This window comes from Crocuta crocuta, unplaced genomic scaffold (genome assembly GCF_008692635.1).
Source record: "Crocuta crocuta isolate KB4526 unplaced genomic scaffold, BGI_CrCroc_1.0 scaffold330, whole genome shotgun sequence".
In the NCBI taxonomy this organism is placed as follows: domain Eukaryota; kingdom Metazoa; phylum Chordata; class Mammalia; order Carnivora; family Hyaenidae; genus Crocuta; species Crocuta crocuta.
Genome location: NW_027530521.1, coordinates 3,461,006 through 3,477,249, shown reverse-complemented (window position 1 = coordinate 3,477,249; position 16,244 = coordinate 3,461,006).

Genomic DNA, 16,244 nt, shown 5'->3' with positions numbered 1-16,244 from the left:
ACCCGCGTGGTTAACCAAGACCCGTCAGGCGCATCCCCATGCCAGCCCACTGGCCCGCCAGAGCAGCAGCCACACGCCCCCACGTTATGACAAGGACATTCTTCTCCACGGGCTCCGCCGGCCTCAAGACAGAGCGGAAACCGGGCGGGTTTACGAGCTGATGCCACAAGAGACACAGACCCATAAATCTGCTCCTCCTGGGCCCCTGGAAGACTGTGTTCTCTCGAGGTCTCTCTTCTTACATTGTTTTCCCTCCACTCATCTCCTGGCCACTAATCTGCTGGCTTTGCCAAGGCTCTAGGGCTCCTCTGTGACCCACCTGCCCTTCCACTGTGACAGGGAACTCCTCCACTCTCTCATTTCTTTTTTCTTTCTTGTATCCATCCATCCATCTGCCTGTCCTTTCGTCCATCCATCAGTCCATCCGTCTATCTGTCATTAAAGTCATTGCTGTATTCTAGGGGTTATAAGGATGGAGAGGGGCGTCCCTGGCTGGTACGCTACGTCAGGGAGCACGGAGAGTGATGATCATCGCCTGAGGCTCCGGACACTGCACTTTGGGCTCCATCTCCCCCAGAAGGCACTGGAATTTAGGACCTTGCTTCACCTGGTCAAGAGATGTCTGAGGACCTTTTTGGATTTGCTGTGATGCCGCGGGCTTCTCCCTGGGCTGGATGCCTCCCCCCATCCCCCACCCAGGAGTTAACAGAAGGCCCAGTGCCTGCGGGAAAAGTTAGGTCTTCCAACAGCCTTCTGTCTCAACAGTCCCCTGCCCCCCGCCCATCCATCCTCAGAGCCAGCCTGCTAAAGCACAAGTCTGACCAAGACTCGTCCTTGCTCAACCATTTTCTGTGGCTCCCCTGTATCTTCGGGGTAAAGTTCAAGCTTCTTTGCTTTGCCTCCTCGTGGTCTCCTCAGCCTCCTCCTTCTCCGTTGTATTCTGTCTCCAGAACTTGCTCCAGCTTATCCCACAGCTCCCCATTGCCTTCTCTGTGGCTTTTTTCCTAAGTAAGCTCTAGGCCCAACGTGGTATTCAGGCTCATGACCCCGAGACCAAGAGTCACACGCTCCACCAGCGAAGCCAGCCAGGCGCCCCCATGTGCCTTCTCCTATGCAAGCGGCATGCTGGCCAGCCAGCTCTCTGGAATAAATAAAATAAAAAAGCCCCCGGCTTGTAGCATTGACAATTGGCAGATCCAGTAGCCGGGTCCGACTTCGAGACACCCACAGGACATGGTTGATGTCCCCTTTTCTCCATCTGAGGCAGCACGGGGTCCGAGCTAAGAGTGCAGCACTCCCAATCTCAAAGCTGCCTCCTCCACGGAGACTTCTGTGATTTCATCGTTGAACGAGGTGACTACTTGTATACACCAAAGCACACTGCTCACACCTCACTGTACCGCCGAAGTCATTTTACCCTGGAACCCAGGTACTGGGTCTTTAACCCCACTGGCGGCCTGAGTCTGATTCTGCAGGGCTGGCATACAGTAGGTGCTCAGATCCCTGTGTGAGGGCGATCGGTGAGCATGTGCACGAAGCAGCTGTGCGTGGTGGTGGGAGCCGCAAGGAAGTAGAGAAATGGATGGAAGCATGTGCCACGGGGACGGGGTGGCAGGGGGGTCGGGCCACACGCTGGCTGCTGCTATTTTGTGTCCTGACAAGCGAGGACGTCTGGCCAGCTGTGCCCACCTCGACACGCAGGTGGCCCTCATTCCCCCGCGGCTCAGAAGGTCACAGCCGTCCCAGCGTGGGTAAGGAGCCGGCTCCCAGGGACCGGCCCGTCTGTGGTGGCCGGGCCGGCGGGCTGGTTATTAGAGAGAAGTCGGCACGGAGCCGCGACCCAACGGAAAAATAAATCCGCGACGTGCCAGACAAGCCTGGTTCCAGGCTGGGTGCGTTAATGAAGTGGCTCTGAGGTGGTTTGGAACCACAGTGGAGGGGCTGGGGAGGAATGTTCTCGTTTCTCGTAAAACCTTAATCAGTGTTAGTCACTTCGAGTGATTATGAGGACTTAAAATAGCCACAAACAGCGCGCTTTTCGGGCCCATGTGAGGCGCTTTGGGTTTGTTTCTCCAGGGAGCAGAGCTGGGCCCGTGAAGGACACACATGTCCCGCCTCACTGGGTCACAGGATACCCTGTGCTCCTCCAGGGCAGGGGCAGGTCTGGCCGGTCGGGTGCCCCCACGTCTGGCACGGCGCCCGGGACACCAGAGGTGACACCAGCCACGGTGCGTTGCCACTGAGTGGCTGTCGGCTTGACTCTGATCCTCGACTCGCTACTCCGTCTCTCACACCGCTTTCCTGTTTGTTTACTTTTTTCGTCCACACCTCACTCCTTAGAATCAGTGTTCTGTTCGCTGCTGTGGTCCTGGTGCCTTGAACGGGGCTGGCGTGTGGCAGGAGCTAAATGGAGGGATGGATGAGACGGGAAACTGCCTTCTAAAGGTGCCACCAGGATTTGGGGAGGATTCATATCACTGCCACGCAGAACCGGCTCCTCAGAGAGGCCTGAGACCTGCTTCCATCCAGTGTGTTTGTTCCAAATTCCTCCCCCGCCCAGGCACCCTCATGCTTCCCCCCCTCCTCCCATAACACCTGATAAAACTTCCTCTGCGGGAAGGATTCCAGGGCAGTCATTGACACTATAGTATGAATGTCAGGAAATATGTCACCTCTCTTGGTTATTCGTGGAAGTCTCTACTCTCACCAGGGGTGAATAGGCTTTACTGCTTCTGTAAATTCACCCTGGGCATGAGAGGGAAAGGAGGAGGGTTTAGTCCCAGCTCTCTCTGAGGGAGCTCGGTATGTAACAATGAAGAAAACGGGTTTTGGAGTCAGGCTGCCAGAGTTCATAGCTAGCTCTGCTCTTGCTAGCTTTCTGAACTCGGTGTTCTCATGTTAAGAAGGGCATGTCCTTAGGCATCATCTCCCTGGGGTGCTGTAAAGCACAGAGGATGGACACGGGTATATAGCAAGCACCCAGAAAAGGGCAGCTGTTGCCATTTCCCTTCTTCTCTGGGCCTCCGTTTCACCCAAGACTCAGTGGTTCAAGGGCACAGCCCATGGAGTCTCACTGGCCCGAGTTCATTGCGCACACCTGCCGTTGGTAGCTGTGTGAACTTGGGCAGAGACTCTTCTCACATCTCTGTGTTCTCATCCAGACCACGGGGAAGGAAAGCCCATGTCACTCCTAACACTACCTGGGTAAAGTCTTAGTGCCCGGTGCCCAGGCCGTGACAGTCATGTTGACCAATCCCCTACCTCTGAGCAGAGAAGGTGAGCTAGCTCATCTCCTGGACCCTCCCCTCCACCACCTCAACCACGGTCATTTCAGGCCAAGTCTAAGCAAGAAGCCAGCCTTTGGCCACCAAAACGCCCCTCGCTGCTTGTCACCTGCCCAGTGTTTCCATTCTCTAACACGTGCCCTTCTCCCCAAGGCCAGCTGGGTCTTCGGGGAGCAAACTCTGTGTGGCTTTGTGTTGGGGGAGGAGGTGGGGCAGGAGAAACCTCCTCAGGGAGGTCACTGCCTGGGGAAATGGGGACGAGAGAGCCCACCAACAGCACATCCAGCAGCTGGGGCAGAAAGCTTCCATGGGTCCCTTTCTAGCACCTAAGGTCATGGCCAATGCTTTGCCAGTGAGGACACCCTCCCCCCCTCACTCACCATGCTTCCGCCAAGATGGCTTTTGAGGGTTTTCTTTTGATGGTGCTCCTTCCTGCCTCGTGACCTTCGCACATGCAGTTCCCTCTGCCTGGAGCACCCTTCCTTCTGTCTATATGGTCAGAGTCCACTCACCCTTCAGGTCTCCTCTTAAATGTCACTTCCTCAGGGAGGACATCCTTGACTACTCCCAGGTGCTTCCGGGCCCTCTGCTAGACGTGGCCACCATGCCCTCTATGACATTGTCAAAACCTTCATCACGAACACCCTCAGTCCAAGTCCGTCCATCAGCAGAGTGAGTTAACAGATCAGCTAGTTCATCCGTGTGTGACGGCCACCTGCACTAGCCTCCGAGCTCTGTGAGAGCAGGGGTGCGTTTGGCTTGTTCACCTATCAGGTGTCTGAGAAGTCCTCACTGAATAAACACAGGGACCACCCGAGTTATGATCTACTAGGTCTGCTGTCGTCACTGGATAAGGCAGTTTGAAATGAACAGGTGACGTGTATTCATCCAGCAAATATGTGCTAAGCACCTACTGTATAACAGGCATGTGAAATTCTTCTTCCTTGCCCCAGGGGGCTGAGAGTCCACAAACCCAGTCTGACACAAAGAGAGACAATTGGAAAAGCACTGCGCTGGAGGAATGTTCTGGGTGTTATGGGATCAGAATGGAAGGGGTTATATAACATAGCATGGGTTTGGGTGGGGAGGAAGCAAAGGCTGGGAAGGCTGCAGGCAAATCAGAACCGCACGGGAGTCCATAGGGCCTTCCAGGCATAGGTACGGCATAAGCAAAGGCCCTGAGGCACCCCAGAGCAAGGTGTGTTTGGGCATGTGACTGCCTGGTTTGATTGGAGCCTGGCCATGTTGAGTGGATACATGGGAGACAAGGCAGGAGTGTGACCAGTGCCCGCGTCTGGGCTCATCCTGTGGGCCAGTGGCTCTCAAGTGGGGGCAGTTTTGCCCTCCTCACACCCACTCCGATCTACTCATCGAGGTGATGGCTGCTGGCTTGGTGGGTGGGGCTGTGTCTATGAGAATTTAAGGGGCCTGTCTGGCCACGTTTAACCCCTTCTTTGGTCAAGGGGTTTATGCCACCTGCTCTCTGGCTCGGCAGGGGACCAAGAGAAGGCACATGGGCCGTCAGAACATGTGACATGGCCCCTGGGCTCTGGAGCCAGACCGCATAGGTCCAGATCCCAGTTCAGCCCTCATTGCCCGCGTGAGCTTTGGCAAATTATCTAGCCTCTCTGTACCTCAGTTTCCCCCTCACGAGCCGTGCCTGCATAGCAGCACCTCTGCAAGGATGAAATGAGCTGTGCCGTCCAGCTGGCCCAGATGCGAGCCTCAGTTCTGCCGCTCAACAAGCACCGCAGGACGTTAGGCGAAGCGCTTAACTCTCTGGACCTCGGTTTCCTCAACTGTAACATGGGGGACATTGCGGCATCTGTGTCAAACGTGTGGTCCCGAGCATGCAATGAGGCCATCCCAGCCCAGTGTCCCCGCATACGGTGAGCACTGAGCACACGCTGCTTGTGTGATCCCGGGTCCCAGCATGGAGTCTGGCTTGCAGGAAGTGCTCTGGGGGGGTGTGNCCGGACGCCCCAGCTCTTCCTCTGCCCCTTTGAAATCTCTGCTGCTGTCCGGGGTCCTGCCAGACATTGCACAAAGGCTTCTTGGATTCCAGCAGCAGCCCCAGAGGCCAGCCCGGTAATTCAATTACAGCGAGGAGGCTTTCTCCTTTCTTTCCCCCCCTCTTCCTCTCCCTTGCTTTCTTCCTTTCTTTTTTTTTTTCTTTTTTAGATCAAAAACGAAAAGACAGACACTGTGACCCTCAGAAGACGCTGTGACTGCAAAGTCGCTTCTTGGCTCCAGCCCTCACTAATGAAATACAAGAATGTTCTCCCCTGGGAACACGTGTGCACAGCATTTGATGTGTGTTCTTTGTTTGGGGCTTTTTCCCTGTGCCTCCCTGGTGTTGGGGACCCATGGAAGTTTCCTACCGGGGACACGACGGCCGTGCCTTCATCTGCCCAGCCTAGCCCTGGGCGGCCTTCGGCTGGACCCGGGAAGGGGGGCCGTCTCCAATCAGGCCTTCCTCCTCTTCTGAGCTTGACATTTATTCTTTGCAGACCTCACACATGTGAAATGTGTAGATGGGGTCACTGCCTGGAATGAAGCAGGCCAGAGAGATGGTGACAGAGCAGTGGTCCAGGGCCCGAGCTGAGCTCCCGACCTACTGGCTCTTCTGAGCTGCAGAGCTGCTGGAGGCTGGCCCCTGGCTCCTGCCAGGTCTCGCTGGCCCACGGAACTCAGTTCGGTCTGCAGTTTGCACATCTGTGCTCAGCGCCCACCAGGTTCCCAGCTCCACATTAGGGTCTGTGGACGGAAATGAAAAAGCCATGTCCTAGATCCCCAGGATTTTGGAGAAGACCCCTTTCTGTCTCTGACATGCTGAAATAGCCGAGAGAGGCTGAAAACAGACCCCCCAAGCTGATTTAGCCAGAGGCCAGCAGGAAACTGGGTGGCAAGGATAGATTTTCTGTTGCCTTTTCTTAGTGATTTTTCCAGAATAGTCTTAGAGGCAACATTTGCCCCCCCCCCCAATTCCTCTCCAGTGCATGAAGTCCCTCAAAAACACCGGGGCCCGATGGCCTCCTTGCCTTACCCGAGGGGAGACAGCCACCCCCAGGGGGCAGCACAGAGCACAGTGAGAGAGCACAGCCTGGGGAAGCCCCTTGGTGCATCCTACTTCTACCCCAGGGCCTCACAGGGAGGGCCTAATCTCCACTCCCCGAGCAGGTACGCCAGGTACAGGAAGGTGGTGATCATGTTTTCATAAGCCCTCCCTTTCTAGGCTTTTCTTCTGAACCTGTCCCCAGTCCTGATTTCTGTGCTCAGGGGTCCCCAGGGGGCCGAGAATAACCAGAAGGGGAAACCGCCAGGCAGGAGGGAAGAGTGACATCCGCGAGCAGGAATGGATCCGTGAGATAGTTTGAAGATCCAAGAGATCGTTGGCGGGCCCGATGGGAACACGGCAACAGAAGCCCTTAGCCTATAGGGAGAGGAGGCAGGGAGGGAAGGAAGGCTTCTGTCTGCAGGTGGGAGGGGTTGCAGACGCTAAGGGTGCCCTGTCTTTTCCTACCTCTGTGCTCTTGCTTCAGTTCCCCCTTTCCCCTTAGAATGCCTGCTCTGAAGATCTGCACACTCACACCTCGCCCATCTGTCACTGCTCAGCTTGAATGGCACCTCCTCCATGAAGCCTTTCCAGATCTCCCAGCAGGGACCAGGGCAGGGGTGGGGGGTTGCTTTGTTCCTGCTTCAAACTCTCATTACAGAAACACCGGCGCGAAAACTCCCGGGATGGTTTTGATTGTGTCTTTTTCATTTCCAAAGCCTCCATAGCATTGAACGCAAGGCTTCCCTGATGATTGTGGAGTGAATCAGAGAGGAAAAACAGGCGCCCCCCCGCCCCCATAGAGGCTCCATGTGCATCATCCCATTTCAGCCCTTAAAAGCTGCAAGTTGCTGTTCGATCACTTTGCAGATGAGGAAAACAAAGCCCAGAGAGGTTCTATAGTTTTTCCAGGGCTGCAGAGCTCATGTATTATAGGGCTCCTTCTGTTCTTTCCCCCAGAGCAGCCCACTCTTCACATGTGGTCCAAGGAGTTCTTAAAAAAATTTTTTTAATGTTCATTTATTTTTGAGAGAGAGCACGAGCAGGGGAGGGGCAGAGAGGGAGGGAGAAACGGAATCTGAAGCAGGCTCCAGGCTCTGAGTCAGCACAGAGCCGGGTGTGGGGCTCGAACCCACCAACCATGAGATCATGACCTGAGCTGAAGTCGGACACTTAACCAACTGAGCCACCCAGGCGCTTCCAAGCAGTGTTTGTTTGGTTTTTTTAATGTTTGGTTCCCACTCCACTGGGGATGATTTAAAAATTTTGAATCCTTATTTACTTCAGTATTTAGTAGAAAAATGTAATCAACACAGTGAACCTATTATTTCATAAATGTTACTGCATAAAATGAGGCCAGAGGAGTTACATGAGTTTTTAAAAATATCAGGTTCATAGGGGATGAATTCAAATTAAATTCTAATTAAAGAGGATGCATGGTGACATTGTCAATGCGGTTAGATGACTGGAGTTTGTGAAAGGGAATCCAAAGCTTCCAGGGGTGTTTAAAAAATTTTTTAAGTAGGCTCCACACTGGGTGTCCAATGCAGGGTCTGAACTCATGACCCTGAGATCAAGATTGGATGTTCAACCCATGAGCCACCCAAGTGCCCCCCAATTTATTTTTCAAATGACAAGGAATAGTGCTTACATATTACCTAGAGAAAAACTGGGCAATTGAGGTAAGCCAGGAAGGAAACGCTGAAGTTCTCCTCCGCCCACGGAAGGGGCTGCGTGCAGCTGGAGCAGATAGCTTTCTAGGGGAAGCCGAGCCTGGGGCCCAAGGATGGCACTTCCCCGGGGACCTGGAAAACACACTCTGAACGTGGCCTGGACGCTGATGCCTTTGGCTCCGCGGCTCCAGCCTGCCCAAGTCCGTCACGCAGACAAGGGGGGCATGATCCCGTTTCCCCCATCCCTGCCCCAGGCATTTGGTGTAAGCCGCAGGGACTCGTGCGGACATCCTCTGCTCTCAGCTGGTGCTGCTGGTCTGTCCCTTTACCGCCTCTTGTGTGAGTTTATTCACATAGTCAGCATCCTCTCCAAGTCTCTGTAGCTCTCATGGGGTGGGAGCCATGCAATATCTTTTGCACTGACGTTGGCATATCGCGGGGACTGAATAAATAGAAATTTCATGCCAATACAATCCTGTTTGGAGACTGATCTTGAAACCCAGTGGGGCCTAGAGGGAAAAATCCTTGGAGTCTATACTCTTTACCTATGAGATAATTTGTCTCTCTCCCTGTGGTTTTCTTGGCTTTCACTTTTCCTAAGATATTTATCTACCTATCTGCCTGTCTGTCTGTCCATCCATCCGTTTAGATCTGCAAGGGGGATAGTGTCCTTTGGGACACCTGGGAGAGGGAGGCAAAGACCATGATTTCCTATCATGCGTAGCTGTCGTGATTCTGACCCAGGTTCCTCGGTGCTTTTTCCGGCTTTTTTTCATTCAGTCGTCACACCTGTCCTCGATGTCGGGTCCGATTATTCTCCCTGCTTCTGCAGAGAGGAAGCTGACTCTCAGGATGAAGTCCTGTCCAAAGGGATCGTGCCTCGTCATGAGTGCGGTTCACCAAATGTGTTTGGTTGAACTCCACGGCGTGCAGCAGGATCATTCTTCCTTTGGAATTATCCATGGCTAGGTATTAGCTTTCACCACGAAGTGTGCGTGCTGCACCCCCTTCCACTGCTCAGGCAATCGGGGGCATTTCAGACGCTGGAGCCGCCTGGCAGTGTTGGTTCTGGAGGGAGGATCTCATGGGAGCAGCTTGCAGGGGACGCGCAGCTCAAGCGAGAGATGGACCTTGTTGCACACCCCTGAGTCTTGAGGATATTTGTTACTGTAACACAACTGAGTCCTTCCTGAATCAAATGCTTACAAAGCGACTGAGTGGCAGGTAGAATATGAATTTCAGTAAGTCTGGGTCTAAAGCTATTGCTGTTCTTTCTATTCCCACAGTTTGTGACCAGGTTGATGCTTACGTGTATCATAGGAGGGCTTCCTAGCAGTCAAGGCAAAAATGAAAAGTGATGGGTTATGCACTTTTCTTTTCTTTTCTTTTCTTTTTAAATATTTTTATTTATTTCTAGGAGAGAGAGAGAGACAGCATGAGCAGGGGAGGGTCAGAGAGAGAGGGAGACACAGACTCCGAAATAGGTTCCAGGCTCTGAGCTGGCAGTCAGCACAGAGCCCAACGCGGGGCTCGAACCCACGAACCACGAGATCATGACCTAAGCGAAAGTTGGACGCTTAACCGACTAAGCCACCCGGGCGCCCCGAGTTATGCACTTTTCATCATCCTTTGGAAGGAAGTGTGCTGACATTTTGTGCTAGGAAGAAAGAGTCTGACATCCCAAGAAAATTTAAGTTGTCCCATGGATCATTTGATGAGGAATACTGTAGAGTGCATGAGTGTTTATAAAACTTTTTATTTTGAAACAATCAGAAAGTTATAGAAAAGTTGCAGGAATAGAACAAAGAACCCTGGTATCCCCTTTGCCCGCATCTACCCTTGTTAATACCTGCCTCATTTTCTTTATTGGCCTCTCTCTACAATGTACGCTTATTAGTTTTCCAAACCCTTTGAGAATAAGTTGCGGACATCGTTCCTCATCCAGATTCCAACCCAGACTCACACATTACATTTAGTTATAATGTCTCTTTGGTCTCATTTAATTGGAACAATGCCTCAGTTATTGACATTTTCCCAGAGCAGATAAGTCATTTGTAGAATGCTCTTCAATTTAGGTTTGTCTGGGGTCCTTTGTGTGAAGGTGTGGGCTGTGCACGTTTGACAGGAATATCACCAAAGTGATGCTGTTGTGTCCTCTTCAGTGCATCACATCTGGAGGCACATGATGTGTCGTGGAGGCTGACTTCATCCTCTTGAATAAGGGGGTGTCTGCCAGTTTTCTCCAGTATAAAGTTACTACTTCTCTGCTTGAAATTAGTAAGTGTTCGTAGTAAGATACTTTGGGATTGTGTAAATATCCTATTAACCTTCAAATGTTCACACGCTAGTTGTAGCATTTACTGACGATTCTCGGTGCAAATTTCTTAACAGAAGTTTCACAAATGCTTCAATCAAATTCTTCCCAAGCAGTTTCTCATACAGAATCACCGTGACCATCTGGGGTATCACCTCTGCTCAGAAAGGCCATTTTCAGGTCACTGGACTGACTGAGGGCTCTTGATATTCATTGACTGCTTGTCCCCAGAGTGGAAGGGAGAAGGCTGGAAAACATAGAGTCACTCCAAGTATTTGGGGGTAAGCAAAGGTTGCTACTCTTTGTAGGAATAGGGGACAGAAGGAAGGAGAGGTTCACATCTGGAGAGCCAGATCCTGTGTATTAATTTGTTCGGGCCACCATAAAAGAATCCCAGAGACTAAGTGGCTTAAAGAGCAGAAATTGATTTTCTGAGCTCTGGAGGCTGGAGGCCCAAGATCTAGGTGCTGGTAGGATTGGGTTTCTCTGAGGCCTCTCTCCCTCAGCTTGCAGTCCCATCTTCCCACCATGGCCTTTCCTCTGTGGCCACACACCCCGGGTGTCCCTTCTTCTTAGAAGGACACCATTCATATTGGATTAGGACCCTACACTCGGGCCTCATTTCACCTTAATTGGCTCTTTAGGACTCTATCAAGGAATACAGTCACATGGGTGGTGGTTAGAGCTTTAACATATAAATTATGGGGGACACACAGTGCAGTCCATGACCGCTGGATAGGGGAAATAATCTGAATGACTGAAGAGTGACCTAGAGGTGTGTGACTTCCTGTCCCCCCTTCTCTGCCCCATGCACTCAGTGGGGCTGTTCATAGCCACCGTGAGTGAAGAGCCAGATCACGTCCAATGCACTGGCAACCCCACAGCATACAAATGCCTCCCGTCTCCTTAATGTTGCTTGCCTGAAGTGTCTTCCAAATCATTCCAGATTCAGGAATAGACATGAAAGATGGAGCACTATTGCTGGATTAATCTAGGGCCCATGCCACACGTTGCCCCCAAGCCAGCTTGCGCGGGGAGTGTCCGGGAGGGCCAACCGGTAACTACAATATTAAACCTATAAGAGCCAATGCTCAGATCTCAGCATGTTTCTTCCTTAAATGGAGTTCTTGGCTCTCTGCATACTTTCTCTATGCCTTCTTGGTGACAATGGGTTCATCTATAAGGAGCAACTCCTCAGATCCAGACATGAAGTCTTTTTTCTTTGCTGGAAATACCACCCTCCTCCAGGCCACATTCTCAAAAAGCCCCTTGGTGGGAAGCATGTTGGGGAAGGTACTCCCCATATTCTTAGTTTCTTGGGCCTAAACGGCTCCCCACCTGCTGAGTCCTGCTGTCTTGGGGCTTATTTAGCTTTGTGCCCCACGGCATCAGCCGCAGCCACCTCTGGCCATCTTCCCTGCTTCCAGATTCTGTTTCCCTCCCTACAGCCCTTCACCAAGTCGGATGCATGAAGCCCGCAGCCACTCGAGAGCGGTCCCAAAAGTTCTCTCTCTCTTCCAGACCCTGCAGGGTAGTGCCAAGTGGGAGGAGGTGGGGAGCAATTCTCCGCCTTCCTGCAACTCAGCAAATTGCAGTTTATGAGTTTCAATCCACATGAAAGGGCCCCCACGAAGTCTCCCTGGATTCATTTGGAATGTTGAATTAATTTGGAAAACAAGGGGAAAAAACAACTTGGTTTCAGCCTAGCGAGGGCTCATGACATTTTACCAAGTCCTGTTACCCCTTTGCATTTTCCTCATCTCCTACTCACATACCTCCTTCCAGAATGAGCACAAGGAAAGTGGGGGTGGTGGGAAAGCTCTTTCCTGTTGCAAGGGTCCCGTCGTGCGGGTCACCATTCACCCGAGGGAGGGCAGAGAGCCCTGGACTGGGATCAGGACCCCTGGGGTCCAATCTTGTTCCTCACTATTTTACCTTCCCTGATCTTTCAAACATCCATGACTAAGTCAAGGGACCCATGGAGGATTTACTCACAGGAAAGCAGCAGCTACTGACAGAGCCCTTTCCCCAAGGGCCTTCTATGCAGTCTTGTACCTCGGATCTGTTCTCTGCCTGGCTGCTGGAATGATCTGGAAACCCAAACTGGATGACACCTCCCCACTGTGCCTAAACCCCTCAGCGACTCCCTGTTGCTCAGAGGATAAAATCTGCAGTCATCTCTGCGACCTGAAGTCCCTGCATGGCCTGGCCTCTGCCCACCTCTGCCACTACTTCCTGAAGCACCCCTACTCCCTGCTAGCCATCAGTCGCTCCATTCCCGCGTGCCCCCGCCTCACTGCCATTGCATGTGCGCATGTGCTGTTTCTTTGGCCCGGATGTCTATCGTCACTGTGCCCTCCGCGGTGAGTGCAGTCTTTGCTTCCTCAGGGAAGCCATCCCACGCTGAGTCAACTCTTCCCTTTACTCACCCTCCCTCGGAAGCACTGGGACAGGAGTCATTCTACACTTGTGTGTGTCACAACTGCATGGACTTCTCTCTCTCTCCCGCTGGACAATGTGATCCAGAAGGCAGGGACCATGTCTGTTTGCTTTCGCCATTGGATCCCCAGTGCCTAGTACAGTAGCTGAAACACAGGAGGTACTTGGGAACGATTGGCACATGAATGAATGAATGAATACAGACAAGGCAATGGTCCCCTTTTCTTTAAGCCATTGGTGGCAAATGAGCCTACGCGTTCTTTAAGAGAGGCTGGAGGGGTCCTGCCCAAGCACATGGGCGTCCAAGCACAGGGGAATGAATCTCTTGAAGAGAGGATGCAAAGCCCAGGCGAGGACCAGCTCCTGCTCATCTGTTAGGTGGGGATAATTGCAGCATCCAATCACGGGCTGATAAGATTAAATAAGAAACAACGTGTATGATGTTTTGCATGGTACCCGGCACAGAATAAGTACTCAGCATGTGTCTCTGTTCTTTTTAGTTTCTTCTTCCTTCTGTTGACGGCTAATTTACTCCTGGGGTAAATTATCTGGAAGCCAGGCCCATAGCCCTGAGTTTGCCTGCACACCGTCCTTCTTTCCTGCAGATCTTGTTACCAGGGCTGCCTCTGGCCCCGCTGTTCTGACCTGTGCAGACGGCTGGTGTCCACTGGAAGTGTTCACCGGGAGCCCCATTCTGGAGGAAGACATGGATGCGGAAGTGAGCACTTGTACAGGGGACCTGTCTGACTGTCTCGGTGCACACTGAGGAGTTCGGCCCTTTGCACGTCTCTGCAGAGAGCAAGTGAGCCTACAGGAAAGGGACCTCTAACGGGGGCGTTCTTGGCATTTGGGAAGCATGAGCCTTGAACTTCAAGGCCCACAACCTTGGATTTGAATTCTGCACCTCTGCAGGAAACATGTATCTTGAGGATTGCCTTTCCAAATAGCCTTGGGGGTAGGTTGCGGGGCTGGGGGGGAAACAACTGAAAATGCCATCTCCAAATGTGTCCTGTATCTGCGCATCTCTCTCTAGTGCTCCCTACTGAGTCCACAGGTCTCTCTCCTTTCTGGCTGTGCTCACTGCTGGGCTCTCTCTTTCCGCGGTCCCNAAGCCAAGACTCCACAGAGCAGCCAAAATAGCCATTTTCGGATGTAACTCAGATCACGTCCCCGCTCGGCCAGACCTTCTATTGCTTGTCACTCTCGAGTACAATGCAAACACCTCGCCGTGGCACTGGGTCCCGAAAACTGGTCCCTGCCTTCCCCCTGATCACATCCCCTCTCCCAGCCCCTCATCCCCACCCGACCACTCACCTGCTCTCTGCCCCTCAAACTTGCAGGCTCGTTGCCTATAACCTTCTTCCCCCTTCACCTGCTTGGCTCCTTCTGGTCTTCTAGGTGTCAGCTCGACGCCCCCTTTCCAGAGAGGCTCTCGCTGACCCATCCATTGACAGACATGCCCCCCAGCCCAGCCTGTTTTGTTTTCGTAGTTATTACCAGCGGAAAGGATCCTCTCCGTTTGGTTGTTGTTTTGTTTCTTGCTCACCTCCCCCACTGGAATGGCAGAGCCGTGAGCACAGGACTCTCTCGGGTGGCTCTTGCCTACTCCTATATCTCCCGGGGCTGAAAAGGTGCCTGGCCCATGACTGTTGCTTAACAAATGTTTGTTGACTGAATAGAATGATCAATGAGGGGGCAGGAGCAGACAGTGAGACCCTCTCAGCAGGGGACTAGTGAGGGTATGGTCAATGGCTGTAACCAAGAGCCCCCAAAATACAGTAGCTTAAAGGACCTGCAACTGCATTCTTTTCTCACATGCCAGTCAAGGTTGGTATGCATCACCACCTTTAATATGTGGCTATCAAGTGGCTGCTCTAATTCCAGCCACCTCGCCACCAAATGGGCAGAGGGAGGGCAGAGGGCGGGACCCACAGACCCAGTGTTCGGAAGGGCAAGACTTGGAAGAGCACTTGTTATTTTGCTTACATCTTTATTGGCCAGAACATAGTCACATGGTCAGACTGAGCTGCCCAGGAGGCTGGGAAATGAAGCCATGGGTGTAGTTACAACTAAGTCATCACGAGAAAGAAAAGAACAGGTAAGGGTGGCAATTCACAGGCTGCCACCAGTACCCAGAGCCGCCCTTGAGGCCTGAGAGGTCTCTTGCACCCCTTCTGTGATACAGAGTAGACTCCCATGAATATTGGAGAAATGAATGAGACAATGGGGTCCAGTGAGAGCCTTGGTGACCCTGATTGAGAAAGCAAAACCTCACGTTGCCTAGTTCTCCCTCAAATCCCACTGTGCGCCCCTGGGCAAATTGCCTGAACTCTCTGAACCTCAGTCACTTGATCTTTAACTTGGGGATAATAACAGATTATGATATAACGTGCTAAGAACACGGCCAGCACATAGGAAGCACTCAATAAGTGATAGCTGCCAATATTATTTTAATATAATTACAGTTAGTACTATAGATGTACTTTGTAACTCCGAGGATTTAGCATCGCACAGGGTGCTGGGATATCTACGGTGGTTTCCTCTCCAAGGGACGCCCTCAAGCACGGGAGGCCCCATGTCACGCCCTGCCCTTAGGAGGCGCTAGAGAACTGGAAAGAACATGAACTTCAGTCAGGTGTAGTAAAGCACAGGCCCCAACTCTGCCATTTACTATGTGATTTTGAGCAAGAAACAAGGCCCAGTCTCTTCAAAAAGGAGAAACAAATAAACTCCCTATTGTTGGAAGGGTTAATGACACCTATCAGGTCCTCAGAAAGTTTCTCCCCCGGAGTCCAATTTGGCCCCCGCTGGGGGAGGAGTCAGTGGGGTTCTGATCTCCCTGTCTCTGTGCTCAACTGCTAGGACCTCACCATCTTTGAAGAAATGGAACAGTCTATGGAAAACGACCCCGGCCAGGTTGCTAATGTCCAACACCCCTCAGAATCGGGAGGGCCACCCCATCTCCGGAGCGGAGCTGGCTTCCTCTGGGCGGTCCCTCTCTCTCCCGGCCCTGGGCACAGGTCGGAAGGGCGGGAAACACATAATAATGACTGGTAAGTAGCTACTTGCTCACGTGACTGGTCTATGCATCTCTGTGGCCCAACTGGCTGATGCCAGTGGAGGGCAGTGGTTAAATTCTCTGCGTCTGAGCCAGGCGTGGGGCTCAGATCCTTACGCCACGGTGTACTGTTCAAGCCCGGGGGACTGCCGTCACACTTAATTCCATGTTCAAGGAGCCTGGGAAGCTTAGAAGCTATGGCCCCTGTGTTTGTGCAACCAACCCTCAGCTTCCTCATCTGTGGAGCGAGTGCAGTTGTTTAAACAAGACCACGAGGGCAAGGAGGTGAGCGTAGTAAATGCTCACTAAGTGCTCCTGCGGTGGATGGTGCTTATTATTTGTTTCTGTCTCTTTCCCTCAGGGTATCTTTGCTATATTTGCTCTGGAAAGCCCTGAGTTCTCACTTGTGTCTGCCCAGAAC